This window comes from Dama dama, chromosome 33 (assembly GCF_033118175.1).
Source record: "Dama dama isolate Ldn47 chromosome 33, ASM3311817v1, whole genome shotgun sequence".
Classification (NCBI taxonomy): domain Eukaryota; kingdom Metazoa; phylum Chordata; class Mammalia; order Artiodactyla; family Cervidae; genus Dama; species Dama dama.
The window spans coordinates 8,980,903-8,997,853 of record NC_083713.1 but is presented as its reverse complement, the minus strand read 5'-3'; positions in this window follow the sequence as shown (position 1 = coordinate 8,997,853).

Sequence of the window (16,951 nt, the reverse complement as noted above, 5' to 3'; positions counted from 1 at the left end):
TAGAAGTGGTACCATCTGCATATCTGAGGTTGTTGATATTTCTCCAGGAAGTTTTGATTCCGGCATGTGATTCACCCAGCCCAGCGTTTCTCATGATGTACTCTGCATGTAAGTTCAATAAGCAGAGTGACAATATACAGCCTTGATGTACTCCTTTCCCAATTTTGAACCAATATGTTTTTGTTCCATGTCTGGTTCGAACTGTTGTCTCTTGACCTGCATACAGGTTTCTCAGGAGACAGGTAAGGTGGTTTGGTATTCTAATCTCTTTGAGAACTTTCCAGTTTGTTGTGATCCACACAAAGGTTTTAGTGTAGTCAATGAGGCAGAAGTAGATGTTTTTCTGGAATTCCCTTGCTTTTTCTATGATCCAACAGATGTTTGCAATTTGATCTCTGGTTCCTCTGCCTTTTCTAAATCCAGCTGTTTGTACTATGAATGTAAGGACCAGAGTGTGGGCACTGAGGTCCCACAGGGCCTTTCCTCAGGCAGGAGCATGTTGCACATGCTGTCACACATGCTAAAAAAAAACCCCAAATTATACACGCACATGATAAAACAACCACCTAGTACAACGGGCTTAGTATGAGCTGTCATCGTCTGCCATCCAATTTCTCATTTACTCCCTTCTCCCCCTCTGTGCTGATTTGAGTAGATTTTATTATTCTTTCTTCATGTTCATTAATTCTGTCTTCTGTGTACAATCATTGTGAAAACTATCCAATGAACTGTTAATGGCAGATATCAAAGTTTTCCATTCTAAAACATCTGTATGATTTTCTTTGCATATTACATCTCTCTGAAAAAATTTTCCATCTTTTCATTAATTTTTTTTGTCTTAGATTGTTATAATCACATTAAATCATTGTCATCTGTCCCAACATCTGGATGATTGATGAGTCTACATATATTGGCTTTTTTTCCTCTTGATTATTGGTTACATTTCCTGTTTCTTTGTCTGTCTCATAATTTTTAAAACTATGCTGAAAAGTGTTTGTAAAGGAACCAGCAACTGAAGAATTTATTTTTTCCTATCAGAAAATCTTTTCCGTTTCTAGTTAATCAATAACTAAGCTTAAGATGCAAACTATTATTATAGGATGGATAAACAGCAAGGTCCTACTTGTTCTATAGCACAGGGAATTATATTCAATATCCTGTGATAAACCATAATGGAAAATAATATGAAAAAGAATGAATCTATCTATCTAACTGGATCACTTTGCTAAAAAGCAAAAATTAACACATTGTAAATCAACTATACTTCAATGAAATAAAGAAGAGGAGCAGGAAGAACTAAGCTGTGATGAAGTTGGACGGCAGCTTTAGTTAAAATCAGAGCCCATCAGATTTCAAATACTTCCTAGTGAGACACTCTCAGCTTTGGACTGAGAGCCTGACAGGTCTGTCTTGTCCACCCCAAAGATGCAGGAGGTTATTGTTCCCTTTGGCAATTTTAAATTTCTCTTCAGTCTTCTCCCCACTGCTACTCCCACCAATGTGCCTTCCAAATTTAGCAAATATCTTAAGAAGGAGACTGGAAGGTTGTTAGAGGCAGGCCCTTTTTCTGGTGAGAAGTTTGTCTCCTAGAACCTAAGACTAAGGGAGACTATGCTCCACCATTTAGAACCCCACTAGTCTCTTTAATCTTTAAAAAGCAGAGACATTACTTTGCCAACAAAGATCCATATAGTCAAAGCTATGGTTTTTCCAGTAGTCATGTATGGATGTGAGAGTTGGACTAAAAAAAAAGCTGAATGCCAAAGAATCAATGCTTTTGAACTATGGTGTTGGAGAAGACTCTTGACAGTCCCTTGGACTGCAAGGAGATCAAACCAATCAATCCAAAAGGAAATCAGTCCTGAGTATTCAATGGAAGGACTGATGCTGAAGCTGAAGCTTTGGCCACCTGATCAAAGAACTGACTCATTGGAAAAGATCCTGATGCTGGGACAGATTGAAGTTGTGAAGAGAAGGGGACGACAGAGGATGAGATGGTTGGATGGCATCATCGACTCAATGGACATAAGTTTGAGCAGGCTCTGGGAGCTGGTGATGGACAGGGAAGCCTGGCGTCTGCAGTCCACGGGGTCACAAAGAGTCATAGACATGACTGAGTGACAGAACTGATCTAGTCTCTTTAATCAGCAAATTCTTTGGGGTGGGAGCTGGGGTAGGGGCAGAATGGCTGCTACACTTACAATTTTAATAGACTTTTTAAGGAACAGTTTTAGTTTTGCAGAAAAATTAAATGGAAGGTACAGAGTTCCCACGTATTCCCCCCACCCCCTCACCATCACCAGTTTCCCCTATTGTTAACAACTTGCTTTGGTGTGATATGTTTGTTATAACTAATGAGTCAGCACTGACACATTATTATTAATTAACCCAGGTCTCCCGCATTGCAGGCAGATTCTTTACCATCTGAGCTGCCAGGGCAGCCCATTATTAACTGAAGTCTATAACTCACATTAGGGCTCAATCTTTGTGTTTTGCTTTGTATGGGTTCTGACAAACATATAATGAAATGTATCCAACATTACAACATCATACAAAATATTTTCAGTTTTAAAAATCCCATGTTCCACATACTCATCTTTCTCTCCCTTCCTCCAAGCTCCTAGCAACCACTGATCTTTTTACTATGTCCATGGTTTTGCCTTTTTTTCCAGAATGTCATACAGTATGGAGCCTTTTGTGATTGTCTTCTTTCACTAGACAATATGCATTTAAGTTTCCTTCACATCTTTTCATGTCTTGAGAAATCATTTCTTTTTATTGCTGAATAATATGTCATTGTCTGGATGTTCCATGGTTTATCTGTTTCTGTATTGAATGACCTCTTGATTGCTTGTAGGTTTTGGCAATTATGAATAAAGCTGCTGTAAACATCTGTGTGCAGGTTTTTGTATGAATGTAAGTTTTCAAATTATGGTAACATAAATTAACATTTGGAAAAATACCAAAGAACATGACTGCTGGATTGTATGGCATGATTATGTTTAGTTTGTAAGAAACTGCAAAGCTGTCTTCCCGAAGTAGCTATACTAGTTTTTATTCACAATAAACATGATATTTTTTTCTTGGTCTGAAGTCTGTATTGTCTGAATTTTACATAACTATTCCAACTTTCTTTTGATTAGTGTTAGTATGGTGTATTTTTCTCCATTCCTTTAATCTATCTGTATCTTAATGTTTTATGCAGACTCCTGTTTTCTATTCATTGTCCTTGTTATTTATTTTCTTCCAACATTTTCTTACTTATCTGGTCTTAACTATTATATTCTTCTTCTTCTCCCCACTTAGCATATTTTTTTTCCAATTTCTCCTTTATTTATTTTTTTTTCAGTGGGTTTTGTCATACATTGATATGAGTCAGCTATAGATTTACACGTATTCCCCATCCCGATCCCCGCTCCTACCTCCCTCTCCACCCGATTCCTCTGGGTCTTCCCAGTGCACTAGGCCCGAGCACTTGTCTCATGCATCTCACCTGGGCTGGTGACCCACTTAGCATATTAACTATACTTTTGAAACAAATTAGAATTTTTGTTTCCCTTGAGTTTGCAATATATATTTACATCCAATCTAAGTCTTCTTTCAAGTTAACACTATACCAGTTTATGGATAGTGCAAGTAAATATCTTATAATAGGGTGTTCCTGATTTCTCTCTCCATCTTTTATAACACTGCAGTCATTCACTTCACTTATCCATAATCTATAATCACTATTACTATTTGGAACAAAATGTTAGATCAATTAAAAAAAAGAAAGCTCAAATATTTTAATTTACCTTTATTTCTTCTCTTCCTTTTGCAGATCTAAGTTTTTAAAATATTTATATTTGTTTATTTACTTGGCTGTGCCAGGTCTTAGTTGCAGCATATGAACTCTTAGTTATGGCATGTGGGTTCTAGTTCCCTGACCAGGGATCGAACCTGGCCTCCTGCATTAGGAGCATGGAGTCTTAGCCACTGGACCCCCCAGGGAAGTCCCAGATATGAGTTTTTGACCTGTATATACATTTGCTTCTCTTTGAAAAATTTGTTTCTCACATTTCCTACAAGGCCGATCTCCTGGCAACAGTTTCCCTCAACTTTATTAATTAATTATGGCTGTGCTGGGCCTTCACTGCTGCATGGGCTTTGCTCTAGTTGTGGCAAGTGGGAACTGCTCCCTGTTGCAACGCAGGGGCTTCTCGTTGCCGTGGCCTCTCTGGCTGTGGAGCACAGGCTTCAGCAGCTGTGGCACGTGGGCTGTGGGTGCGGCTCCCAGGCTCCAGGGCACAGGCTCGACGGCTGTGCTGCGCCTGGTGAGTTGCTCCACAGCACGCGGGGTTTTCCCAACCAGGATCGAAACCGTGTCTCCTGCATTGGCAGGCAGATTCTTTACCACTGAGCCTCCAGGGAAGCCCTCTCTCTCTTTTTCCCTGAGAAAGTCTTTTTTTCCCCTTCACTTTTCAATGATAATTTTCTGGATACAGAATTCTAGGTTGGTGGTTTTTCTAGGCTTTTCTTTCAATACTTTAAATATTTTACATCACTCTCTTCTTGCCCACATGGTATCTGAAGAGAATTTTGATGTAATTTTTCATCCTTGTTCCTCTATTGGTAATGTGCTTTCCCCCTTTGGATTTTCAACTTTTCTCTTTGCCTTTGATTTCTGTAGTTTGAATATACTATACATAGATGTAGGGTTTTTTTAGTTTGTTTGTTTTTTTCAGTATTTATCATACTTGGTGTTTTCTAGGCTTCCTATATCTGTTATTTGTTGTCTGAAATTAATTTTGAAAATTCTCAGTCATTGTTAATTCCAATATTTCTTCTCTTTCTTTCTTCTTCTGGTATTCCAATTACACATGCTACACCTTTTGAAACTGTTTCATCTTTCTTGGATATTCTGTTCCATTATTTTTTTTCCTTGCTTTTCAGTTTTGGAAATTTCTAGTGACAAATCTTTAATCTCTGGGTTCCTTCCTGGGCTAGTATAGTTTATTGATAAGTTCGTCAAAAGCATTCTTCACTTCTGTTACAGATTTTTGGATTCCAAGTATTTCCACTTGATTCTTTCTTAGTTTCCATTTTTCTGCTTATATTGCATATCTGTTCTTGCATGTTGTGCCCTTTTCTCATTGGAATCCTTAGCATATGAATCAAATTTAAAAAAAATTCCAACCTGGTAATTTCAACATCTCTGTCATATCCAAATTTTATTCTGATGCTTACTCTGTCTCTTCAAAATGTGTTTCCTGTCTTTTAGTATGATTTGTAATTTTTTGTTGAAGGTCAGTTGAAGTAAATGGGCTTTTATGTGAGGCTTTATGTTTATCTACTTATGGGTTAGGCTGTATGGTGCAGTGGTAAAAAAATCTGCCTGCTAATGCAGGAGAAGCAAAAGACTCAGGTTTGATCCCTGGGTGGGGAAGATCCCCTGGAGAAGGAAATGGCAACCCCCTCCAGTACTCTTGCCTGGGAAATCCCATGGACAGAGGAGCCTGGCAGGCTGTAGTCCACGGGGTCACAAAGAGTCAGACCCAACTGAGCGCACACACACACAGACGTAGGTGTCAAAGGATAAAACTCCCTCTGGAGTCTTTGCTTTGTCTCCCCAGTTGCCTTTGGGTTTCCTGGGAGCCGTCTTAGGTTACATCTGAGACCCACTTCTTTTAGTTGTATTCCCTGTCATTAAACAGGATCTCTATTGACGTGGTTGTACAGTGTGGAAAGAGGGGAGTGTCCTATAGGACTGTGATTATGTGTCAGCCTCTTAATGGGCTTGTGATCCTGGACTGGGATCTTCACAAGTGCTTTCCAGTCACTTTTTTCGCTATTAGGAGAGACAGGAAGGCTGGAGGGGGCTGAAGTTGGGTATTCTTCTTCACCCAGACAGAAGCTTAGAGGAGGCTGTAGTTAGGTATTTCCCTTACTCCAGGTCAGCTGAGCTCTGCTAAACCACTTTCTCTGGAGGGCAGGCCTTCTTAGGACAGAGGGCTCTTTGCATACTTCAAAATGGCCATTTTCATTGCTTCTCATCCTTTCGACCAATATCAAGTGCAAAATGGTCATTTCCCCTCTGTCTGCCAGAAGCATGAGGGGATTTTTTTTCTCTGAGGGCTTGGTAAAGTTTCTGGAGAAGAACCTCAGAAAACTGGTGGGGTGGCGTTGAAGGGACAGGTGGGCGGTAATTCTCAAACTGTTTTCACTTAGCCTCCAGCAAACCAATTACAGTTTAGCTTTTCCTGCCCTGGTGTTAATTCCTTAGAGATTCTGCTCCTATAAGTTATGATTCTCTGTACCTGCCTGTCGCTTTAATTTTGTGAGCAGAGGTCGTGACCTCGAAACTCTGCTGGATCTGAGACTAGTTTTTGATTTCCTGTTTGTTCACATTTTTTTCTTGAGGTCAGCAATGATGACTTTCAAACTTCTTACATGCCAGGTTGAAAACTAATGATGTTTTTTTTAAGATCAAAAGTTGTTTTGAAGAAGTCCAATTTATTGATTTTTTTCCTTTACAGTGTGTTTTTGTGTGTGTGTTAGGTTTAAGAATCTTTGCCAAACTCAAGGTCACTAAAATTTTCTCCAAGAAGTTTTGTAGTTTTAGTGATTATCTATGGGCTTCCCTGGTGGCTCAGATAATAAAGAATCCTGCCTACAATCTCAGGACATCCTGGCTTGACCCCTGGGTTGGGAAGATCTGGAGAAGTTCTACACTTCCATTTTGGGTTACTTTTTGTATGTGGTAGTGAGGTAAAGCAAGAGATTTAATTTTTGGGATATCCAATTGTTGAAAAGATTTCTTGCAAAGATTTATTTCTTGTAAAGCTTACCCTTTTTCATTGAATTCCCTAGCCAAAAATCATACATGAGTCTATTTCACTCCATTGATCTAATTGTCCCTCTTTATGCCAATACCACAGTTTTGATTATTGTAGCTTTATAATAAGCCTTTAAATGATGTAATTACTGTAAAGCTAAATTAATTCAACATTATTTTTCAGAGTATTTTGGCTTTTCATTTCCATATAGGTTTTAGAATTGGCTTATCATATTTTATGAAAAAGTCTGCTAGTATTTTTATTGGTATTGCAGTAAATTTATAGATCAATTTTGGAGAGAATTGATTATCTAATTTCTCCATAATAAGTTTATTGAATTTGTCTAATATCAACAGGCACTGTGGTAAGTGTTTTACACTTAATCTTTTTAAAATTGCAGTATAATTGCTTTACAATGCTGTGATAGTTTCTGCTGTATGATGAAGTTAATCAGCTATGTGTATAAATATATCCTCTTCCTCTTAGACGTCCCTCCCACCCCCATATCCACCTATCTAGGTCATCAAAGAACACCGAGTGAGCTCCCTGTACTATATAGCAGGCTCCCACTAGTCATCTCTTTTATATCTGGGAGTGTTTATATGTCAATCCTAATCTCCAGTTCATCCCACCCTCCTCTCCCACCCATGTCCACATGTCCCTTCTCTATGTCTGCATCTCTTTTCTTGCCTTGCAAATAGGTTCATTTGTACCATTTTTCTAGATACCACATATATATGTTAATATACAATATATGTTTTTCTCTTTATGACTTACTTCACTCTATATAACACATTCTAGGCCCATCCACATCTCTACAAATGACGCAATTTCATTCCTCTATATGGCTGAGCAATATTCCATTACACATATATATATGCATGCATATATATATATATATATATATATATACCACAGTTTCTTTATCCATTCATCTGTTGATGGACATTTAGGCTGTATTCATGTCCTGGCTATTGTAAACAGTGCTGCAATGAGAATTAGGGTATCTGTTGTGTCTTTTTAAGTTGGAGGATAATTGCTTTACAATGTTGTGTTGGTTTCTGCTGTATAATAGCGTAAATCAGCCATGCGTGTGCATGTGTGCTAAGTCACTTCAGTTGTGTGCAACTCTGTGCAACCCTATGGACTGCAGCCTGCTAGACTTCTCTGTCCTTGGGATTCTCCTGGCAAGAATACTGGAGTGGGCTGCCATACCCTCCTCTAGGAGATCTTCCTGACCCAGGGATCAAACCCACATCTCTTATGTCTCCTACCTTGGCAGGTGGGTTCTTCACCACTAGTGCCACCTGGGAAGCCCATGAATAAGCCATGAGTATACATATATCCCCTCCCTTTTGAGCCCCCCTTCCAAGCCTACCCCCATCCCACCCTTCTAGGTCATCACAGCCTGGGTTCCCTGTGTTATCCAGGAACTTCCCGCTAGCTATCTATTTTACATAAGGTTATGTATATATTTCAATGCTACTCTCTTAATTGTACCACCCTCTTCTTCCCCTGCCATGTCCACAAGTCCATTCTCTCTGTGTCTCTATTCCTGCCCTGAAAATAGTACCATCAGTACCATTTTTCTAAACCCTGTTAATATATGATATTTGTTTTTCTCTGACTTACTTCACTCTGTATAACAGGCTCTAGGTTCACCCACCTCAGTTCAACTAACTCAAATTCATAGCTTTTTATGGTTGAACAATATTCCATTGTGTACATGTACCACAACTTCTTTATCCACTCATCTGTTGATGGACATCTAGGTTCCTCTCATGTCCTGGCTACTGTAAATAGTGCTGCAGTGAATATTGTGGTACACGTGTCTTTTTGTAATTTCATTTATTTATTTTTGGCAATGCTGGGTCTTTGTTAATTTGTGCAGGCTTTCTCTAGTTGAGGCAAACAGGGGCTGCTTTGTTGTGGCTCACGGGCTTCTCATTGTGGTGGCTTCTCTTGTTGTGGAACACAGATTCTAGGCATGCAGGCTGCAGTAGTTTCAGCATGTGGGCTCAGCAGTTGTCACTCGTGGGCTCTAGTGCATGGGCTCTGTAGTTGTGGTGCATGGGCTCAGCTGTTCCACAGCATGTGGAATCTTCCCCAGCCAGGGATTGAACCCATGTGCCCTGCATTGGCAGGTGGATTCTTATCCACTATGCCACCAGGGAAGTCCCATGGGATACATGAGTCTTTTTGTATTATGGTTTTCTCAGGGTATATGCCCAGTAGTGGGATTTCTATGTCAAAGGTAGTTTTATTCCTAGTTTTTAATGGAATCTCCATACTGTTCTCCATAGTGGTTATATCAAATTTACATTCCCACTAACAGTGCAAGAGGGTTCCCTTTTCTCCACATCCTCTCCAGTCTTTATTGTTTGTAGATTTTAAAAATATTTATTTATTCTCAATTGATGATTGGTTTAGAATGTTGTTTGTAGATTTTTTGATGATGGCCATTTTGATCTGTGTGATGTGATACCTCATTGTAGTTTTGATTTGTATTTCTTTAATAATGAGTGATATTGAACATCTTTTCATGTCTTTGTTGGCCATCTGTATGTCTCCTTTGGAGAAATGTCTGTTAGCTCTTCCACCCATTTTTTGATTTGGTTGTTTTTCTGATGTTGAGCTTCATGAGCTGCTCATATATTTTGGAGATAATCCGTTGTTACTTGCTTCATTTGCAATTTTTTTCTCCCATTCTGAGAGTTGTTTTCTCATCTTGTTTATAGTTTCCTTTGCTGTGCAAACTTTTCAAGTTTAATTAGGTCCCATTTGTTTGTTTTTATTTCCATTACTCTAGGAGGTAGGTCAAAGAGGATCTTACTGTGATTTACATCAAGAGTGTTCCGCCTATGTTTTCTTGTAAGAGTTTTATAGTTTCTGGCCTTAAATTTAGATATTTAATCTATTTTATCTTTGTGTATGATGTTAGGAAGTGTTTATGTTTATTCTTTTACATGAGCTGTCCAGTTTTTCTAGCACCACTTATCGAAGAGGCTGTCTTTTCTTCATTGTATATTTTTGTCTCCTCTGTCAAAGAAAAAGTGCCCATAGATGTGTAGGTCTTTCTCTGGGCTTTATATCTTGTCCCATGGAACTGTATTTCTGTTTTTGTGCCAGTACCATACTGTCTTGATGACTGTAGCTTTGTACTATAGTCTGAGATCAGAATTGTTGATTTCTCCAGCTCCATTTTTCTTTCTCAAGATTGCTTTGGCTATTTGGGATCTTTGTGATTCCATGCAGATTGTAAAAATTTTTGTTCTAGTTCTGTGGAAAATGCCATTGGTAATTTGATAAGGATTTCATTGAATCTGTAGATTATTTTGGGTAGTATAGTCATTTTCACAATACTGATTCTTACAATCCAAGAACATGATATATTCTTTCCATCTGTTTACTTCCTCTTTGATTTCTTTCATCAGTGTCTTATAGTGTTCTGCATACAGGTCTTCGGTCTCCTTAGGTACATTTATTCCTAGGTATTTTATTCTTTTTCTTGCAATGGTGAGTGGGATTGACTTTTTAATTTCTTTTTGACTTTCCATTTTAGTTTAGGATTGCAAGGGATTTCTGTGTATTAATTTTCTATACTGCAACTTTATTAAATTCATGGATTAGGGCTAGTAATTTTCTGATGGTATCTTAAGGTAGTATCATGTTTGCAAACAGGATTTTTCTTCTTCTTTTCCAATCTGAATTTTTATTTCTTTTTCTTCTCTGATTGCCATGGCTAGGACTTCCAAAACTAGGTTGAATTACAGTTTCAAGAGTGATCATCCTTGTCTTGTTTCTGATCTTAGAGGAAATGCTTTCAGTTTTTCACCACGAGAATAATGTTTACTATGGGTTTACTATGGGTTTGCCTTTATTATGTTGAGGTAGTTTCCTTCTACACCTATTTTCTACAGTTTACCATAAATGTGTGTTGAATTTTGTTGAAAGCTTTTTCTGTATGTTGAGATTATCATATAGTTTTATCTTTCAATTTGTTAATATGGTGTATCACATTATTGTGTATATTGATGAATCCTTGCATCCATGGGATAAACCCCTCTTGATCATGGCGTATGATCATTTTATTGTGTTGTTGGACTCTATTTGCTAGTATTTTGTTGAGAATTTTTGCATCTATATTCATCAGTGATATTAGCCTGTAATTATTATTTTTTTTTCTGATTTTTGTCTGATTTTGGTATCAGGGTGATGGTGCTCATAGAATGAGTTTGGGAGTGTACCTCCCTTTGCAATTTTTTGGAAGAGTTTGAGAAGGACAGGTTTTAGCTTTTCTCTCAATGTTTGATAGAATTTTCCTGTGAAGTCATCTGGGCCTGGGCTTTGTTTTGAAGATTTTTTATCACAGTTTTGGTTTCAGTGCTTGTGATCAGTCTATTTATAGTTTCTATTTCTTGGTTCAGTCTTGGAAGATTGTACTTTTCTAAGAATTTGTCCATTTTGTTTCCAGGCTGTCCATTTTATTGGCAAATAGTTGCTCATACAAATCTCTTATGAGCCTCTGTATTTCTGCATTGTCTTCTGTAACTTCTTTTTCATTTCTAATTTTATTGATTTTAGTCTTCTTTCTTTTATTTTTAATGAATCGGGCTAATGGTTTGTCAGTTTAGTTTATCTTCTCAAAGTGCCAGCTTTTATTTTATTATTTTCTTCATTTATTTCTGCTTTGATCCTTATGAGTTTTTTTTACTTCTACTAACTTTGGTGTATTTGTTATTCCTTTCTTAGTTGCTTTAAATATAAGGTTAGGTTGTTTGTTTGATACTTTTTCTATCCTGGAGAGTGTTCTGTGTGCACTTGATAAAAAGTGTATTCTGCTGCTTTTGGATGGAATGTCCTATAGCTATCAATTAGGTCTATCTGGTCTAATGTGTCATTTAAGGTCTGTGTCTCCCTATTGATTTTCTGTTTCAGTGGGGTGTGAAAGTCCCCTACTATTATTGTGTTACTGTCAGTTTCCCCTTTTATTGTTGCTAGCATTTGTCTTATGTACTGAGGTGTTCCTATGTTGGGTGTATAATTTATAATTGTTATATGTTCTTCTTGGATTGATCACTTGATCATTATGTAGTGTCCTTTCTTATCTAACAGTTTTTATTTTAAACTCTATTTTGTCTGATATGAGTATTGCTACTCCAGTTTTATTTTTACTTCCATTTGTATGGAATATCTTTTTCCATCCCCTCACTTTCAGTCTGTATATGTTCCTAGGTCTGAAGTGGGTTTCTTGTGAGCAGCATATACACAGTTCTTGTTTCTGCATCCTTTCAGCCAGTCTATATCTTTTAAATGCTTTACTTTTAAGGTAGTTATCAATATGTATTGCCATTTTCTTAATTGTTTTGATTTTGTTTTTGTTGGTCTTTTTCTTCTCTTGTGTTTCTTGCCTAAAGAAGCTCCTCTATCATTTGTTGTCAGGCTGATTTGGTGGTGCTGAGTTCTCTTAGCTTTTGCTTGTCTGTAAAGCTTTTCTTGATTCAATCTGAATGAGATCCTTGCTGGGTAAAGTAACCTTGGTTGTAGGTTATCCCCTTTTATCACTTTAAATATATCTTGCCACTCCCTTCTGGTCTGCAGATTTTCTGCTGAAAAATCAGCTGACAGTCTTATGGAGATTCCTTTGTATGTTATTTTTTTGCTTTTCTCTCATTGCTTTTAATATTTTTTCTTTGTATTTAGCTTTTGTTAGTTTGATTAAAATGTGTCTTGGTATGTTTCTCCTAGGGTTTATCCTTTATGGGACTTTAAAAAACCTACCAAATACATAGAGATAAAAATGAAAATTAGACAAAATGAGACAACAGAGGAATATATTCCAAATGAAGGCACAGGATAAAATACAAGAACTAAGTGAAGTGGAGATAGGCAATTTGCCTGGGAAAGAAAAGTGACATCCAGATCCAGGAAGCAGTGTCCCAAACCAGATCAACCCAAAGAAGACTACACAGAAAGAAACACACTGCTATTAAAATGGGAAAAATTAAAGATAAAGAGGGAATAGTAAAAACAGCAAGGGAAAAAGCAGTTAAATTAGATACAAGGGAGCTCCCATAGGCTGTCAGCAGATTTTTCAGCAGAAACCCTGCAGGCCAGAAGGGCGTGGCATGATATGGTTAAAGAGATGCAAAGGAAAAAAATACAACTAATACTGGCAAGGCTTTTATTCAGATCTGATGGAGACACCAAAAGCTTTACAGACAAGCAAAAGCTAAGAGAGTTCATCACCACCAGACCAACTTTACAAAAAATGTTAAAGGTACTTCTCTAAGTGAAAAAGAAAAGGCCTGTCTTTCATGATTTCATAATTCATGAAAATTATGAAAAGAAAAAGCTCATTGGTAAATGCAAATATATGTAAAGGGAGTAAATCAACCAAACTGTATTGCTGATCCTGCTCACAGTGCCAACAGTCTTGCTGCTCACACTGTCCACACTGTTTGTTAAACCCAGGGTAGGCAAGGTGTGAACTAAGAGGCTGGAAGAAGACATGAAGAGCTGTAGGAACTACAGACAGAACTACGTTTATTCTCTCCTGGCTGGCACAGCAGCCGTACCGGAATTCTGTTCTCTCGTGAGTGACCCCATGGACACAGCTATAACGCAGCAGTGAATGAAACCACTTTCTAGGTGGAGCTCCTATCCCTACAGCACAAAGTAGCTTATGACCAAGCGAGTACCTCATGACATGCATGTGCAGTGTAATAAGTGATCTCAACTGTTACACAGTCATTATTTACAAAACATGGAGCGAGAGAGTCTGAACACACCATCTTGGCTAATTTGCTGTCTTCCTCAACACATGTAAAGCTAAAAGGTTAAACACAAAAGGAGTAAAAGCATCTATATCCATGATAAGTAGGGAATCACAAACAAAACATGATGCAAAAACAGTAAACATGATAAGGAATAAAAATGCAGGGTTGTTAAAAATGCATGTGAACTTAAGAGATCAGCAACTTAAAACAACCACATATTGTGTAGAGATTGCGATATATAAACCTCACAGTAATCATAAAGCAAATATTTGTAATAGACATAGATACAGGAAGAAAGGAATTTGAACATAATACTAAAGATAGTCATCAAATCACAAAGGAAGAAAACAAAAGAACAAAAAAGAAAAAAAACCCCAAAATCCTCAAAACAATTTACAAAATGGTATATGTACATGCCTATCAATAATTACTTTAAATGTAAATAGACTAAATGGGCCAATCAAAGATACAGAGTGGCTGGATGAATAAAAAAACAAAAGGTATATGTACAGTATCTATAAGAGACTCATTTTAGCGCTAAAGACAGAAACAGACTGAAAGCAGGGGGATGGAAAAAGGTATTCCCTGTAAATAGAAACAAAAAGAAAGCTGGGATAGCAATATTTGTATCAGACAAAATAGACTTTAAGACAAAAACTGTAACTAGAGAAAAGGTAGGATATTCCATAATGCTCAAGGGGTCAATCCAAGAAGATATAACAATTGCAAATATATATGCACCCAAAATAGAAGCATCTGAATATATAGAGCAGATATTAATACACATTAAGGGAGAAATTGACAGTAACACAATAATAGAAGGGAACTTTAAAAACCCCACTTACATCAATGGGCAGATCATCTACACAGAAAATCAATTAAGGGAACACTGGCCTCAAATAACAGATTATTCCAGACAGATACACACATTATATATACACACACTCCATTGCATCCAAAAGCAGCAGGATACATTTTGGTACACATAGAACATTCTCCAGGACAGATCACATGCCAGGTCACAAAACAATTCTCAGTAAATTTAAGAAAACTGAAACCATACAAAGCATCACTTTCAACCACAATGCTATGAGACTAGTAATCAACTGCAAGAATAAAATTGGAAAAATCACATTCACTTAGGATAAACAATATGCTACTAAATAACTGATGAAGCACAACAGAAATCAAAGAGGGAATCAAAAAACACCTGGGAACAATTGAAAACAAATAAAAATTTGTTTTTTTTATTTGAGATCACATTGACCCAAAATTTATGGGATGCAATGAAAGTGGTTCTAAAGGGGAAGTTTATAGCAGTATAAGCCTTGACCTCAAGAAACAAGAAAAATTTCAAATAAACAACCTAACCTTACACCTAAAGAAACTAGAAAAAGAAAACAAAGCCCAATGTTACCATAAAGAAAGAAATGATAAAGATCAGAGCAGAAATAAATGAAAAAGAGACTAAAAAATTACTAGAAAAGATAAATGAAACTAAGAGTGATTCTTTGAAAAAAATTGCAGGAGACATAAGAGAGACAGGTTTGATTCCTGGGTCGGGAAGATCCCCTGGAGGAGGGCATGGCAATAAACTCCAGTATTCTTGCCTGGAGAATCCCATGGATGGAGGAGCCAGGTGTGCTATAGTCCATAGGGTCATAAGAGTCAGGACACGACTGAAGTGACTTAGCACACACACGCAGTATCTATTTATGATACAGTCTCCAAAAAGTGGGTGCAGCAGGAATATACCTCAACAAAATAAAGGCCATATGATGAGCTCATAGCTTAACAGCATACACAACAATGAAAAGCTGAAATCATTTCCTCTAAGATCAGGAACAAGACAAGGATGCCTAGTCTTGGCACTTTTATTCAATATAGTATTGGCAGTTGTAGCCACAACAATTAGATAAGAAAAAGAAATAAAAATCTAAATTGGAAAGGAAGAAGCAAAACTGTCACTGTTTGCAGATGACATGATACATAGAAAACCCTCAAGACACCACCAAAAATTACTAAAGCTCATCAATGAATTCAGTTGTAGGATACAAAGTTAATATAGAAAAATCTGTTGAAATTCTATACACTAACAACAAACTATCAGAAAGAGAAATTAAGAAAACAATTCCATTTACAACCACATGAAAAAGAATAAAATATCTAGGAATAAATTTAACCAAAAAAAAAAAAAAGAAAACCCAATGTGATTAAAAATGGGCAGAAGATCTGAATAGACACTTTTGCCAAGAAAACACCATGCTGGACAACAGTCACACAAAAAGATCCTCAATGTCACTAATCATCAGGTACATGCAAATCAAAACCACAATGAGATATCACCACCACACACCTGAAAAGCTATTATCAAAAACACAACAAATAACAAGTGTTGGTAAGGATACAGAGAAAAGGGAACCTTCACACACTTCATACACAACATGGACTTTTAAGTCAAAATCTGTCCTGAGAGACAAAGAAGGACATTAATTAATTAATTCACCAAGAAGATAAAACATTTATAAACATATGTACCAAACATCAGAGCTCCTAATGTGTGAAGCAATAATTTCTTATTGGCAAAATTAAAGGGAGAAATAGATTTAAAAAGATAGAAGAAAACTTCAAAACCCCCTCTCAATAATGGATAGAACAGCAAGATAGAAGATCAATAAGGAAATGGAAGCCTTGAATAACACTAGAGATCAATTAGACCTAGCAGACAATACAAAAATGTGTTACTGAACAATAGCTCTCAAGTGCATATGGAATATTCTCTGGGGTAGATGATAGGTAAGGCTGCCACAAACAAGTCCTAATAAAATTTAAAGACTGAAACCATACTGCTGCTGCTGCTGCTGCTAAGTCACTTCAGTCATGTCCAACTCTGTGCAACCCCATAGATGGCAGCCCACCAGGCTCCCCCATCCCTGGGATTCTCCAGGCAAGAACACTGGAGTGGCTTGCCATTTCCTTGTCCAATGCATGAAAGTGAAAAGTGAAAGTGAAGTTGCTCAGTCGTGTCCAACTCTTAGTGACCCCATGGACTGCAGCCTACAAGGCTCCTCCATCCATGGGATTTGCCAGGGAGACTGAAACCATACAAAGCATCTATTCTAATCATAATGGATAAAACTAAAGAAATCAATAGCAAGAATAAAACTGGAAGCTCCACAAGTATGTGGAATTTACACGGTACATCCTTAAACAACCAATGGGTCAAAGAAATCATCCTCAAAGTTAGAAAATACCTTGAGATAAATGAAAATGAAAACACAACATATGAAAACTTATGAGATGCAGCAAAAGTAATGCTGAGATAAATTTATAGTTGTAAATTTTTAATTAAAAAAC